A 2193-nucleotide genomic window follows, 5' to 3' on the forward strand; every position below is an offset into this window, starting at 1 on the left:
CGCCGTGGGGTAGCAAGCGTTGTGATCTAATGGCCTTACCGGGCAAACACTTTCGGTTCGTCAAGGACTTGGAGTGCCGGGACGGGTTGGCGGATCCATCACTCTGAGTATGCCGGGTTGATACTTGGGGTTGGTTTGGTTTTGGTGACCCAATACTAGATGTACCACCTCGGTGGTATGTCAGTATCACCTATACTCCAGACCACTTGCATGGTTAGCAAGCGTTGTGATCTAATGGCCCAACCGGGCAAACACTTTGGGTTCGCAAGGACTTAGAGTGCCGGGACGGGTTGGCGGATCCAACACTCTGGGTACCTCCGGGTACTTGGGGTTGGTTGAGGACTTGGTGAACAAACACTTGATATACACTCTCCGGATGTACTTCGGGTGTCACCTGTTGTCCGAGACCACTTGCATGGTTAGCAAGCGTTGTGATTCAATGGCCCTACCGGGCAAACACTTTGGGTTCGCAAGGACTTGGAGTGCCGGGACGGGTTGGCGGATCCAACACTCTGGGTACCTCCGGGTACTTGGGGTTGGTTGAGGACTTGGTGAACAAACACTTGTTGTACACTCTCCGGATGTACTTCGGGTGTCACCTGTTGTCCGAGGCCACTTGCATGGTAGCAAGCGTTGTGATACAATGGCCCTACCGGGCAAACACTTTGGGTTCGCAAGGACTTGGAGTGCCGGGACGGGTTTGCGGATCCAACACTCTGGGTACCTCCGGGTACTTGGGGTTGGTTGAGGACTTGGTGAACAAACACTTGATATACACTCTTCGGATGTACTTCGGGTATCGCCTGTTGTCCGAGACCACTTGCATGGTTAGCAAGCGTTGTGGTCTAATGGCCCTACCGGGCAAACACTTTGGGTTCGCGAGGACTTAGAGTGCTGGTAGTGGTTGGCGGACCCAACACTCTGGGTACCTCCGGGTACTTGGGGTTGGTTGAGGACTTGGTGAACAAACACTTGTTGTACACTCTCCGGATGTACTTCGGGTGTCACCTGTTGTCCGAGACCACTTGCATGGTTAGCAAGCGTTGTGGTCTAATGGCCCTACCGGGCAAACACTTTATGTTCGCGAGGACTTGGAGTGCTGGTAGTGGTTGGCGGACCCAACACTCTGGGTACCTCCGGGTACTTGGGGTTGGTTGAGAACTTGGTGAAGATACCCCTGTCACCTTGTTCGAGGCCACTTGCATGGTCGCAAGCGTTGTGATACAATGGCCCTACCGGGCAAACACTTTGGGTTCGCAAGGACTTGGAGTGCCGGGACGGGTTGGCGGATCCAACACTCTGGGTACCTCCGGGTACTTGGGGTTGGTTGAGGACTTGGTGAGCAAACACTTGATATACGTTCTTCGGATGTACTTCGGGTGTCACCTGTTGTCCGAGGCCACTTGCATGGTCAACGGTTGAGGTGGTGATGGCGGGTCGGTGCTGTAGGGTGCCGGCCTGTTGGCTGCCTTGGCCGGGTTGGTTGGTTAACACTTGATTGGGCTTGCACCCGAGGGTAATGGCACTTGAAGGTGGGTACTGGCCGGCTGACCTGGTGTGATGGTTGGTTGGTGAACACTTGGCGGTACTTGCACTTGGCTGTGCTTGGACTTGAAGGTGGGATCCGGCTGGCCTAGGCCATTGGTGGTTGGTTGGTGGGTTAGCCCTTAGCTGGGCTGGCTGGCTGGCTGGCCATCGGTGGTGTGGTGTGGTGAGGTGTGTGGAGTCGAGCATCGCGCGCCGTTGCCTTCTTCGGAGTGTTGTAGGTACGCAAGTGCTTGCAATGCAAAGAGGTTGGTGATGGAGTGACATTGCCTTCACCATGGAGTTGCGGGTACTTAGGTACTTGCAAGGAGATGGTGGTATGGTGGTGTTGCGTGTGTGGTGTTCGATTAGAAAGATATAATTTCTAAGTCCGGATTAGTGCTGTCAGTGGGGCCGCCGCTAACAGGTCCTGCACGGCCACCGTGGGGCTTGACTTGGCGCTATTCCGGACTTGGGGCGATCACGATGTCCCCGTGCGGGACTTAGAAGATGGAAGAACACAAGTACCCTTATCCCATGACTTGTGAGCGATTGGCATACGTTACCACATGAAGAGAAAAATTGGCTAAGTCCCGGATCCATATTATATGAAGAGAAAAATCGGCTAAGTCCCGGATCCATATTATATGAAGAGAAAAATTGGCTAAG

This window comes from Anopheles ziemanni (genome assembly GCF_943734765.1).
Source record: "Anopheles ziemanni chromosome X unlocalized genomic scaffold, idAnoZiCoDA_A2_x.2 X_unloc_6, whole genome shotgun sequence".
NCBI classification, from domain to species: Eukaryota; Metazoa; Arthropoda; class Insecta; order Diptera; family Culicidae; genus Anopheles; species Anopheles ziemanni.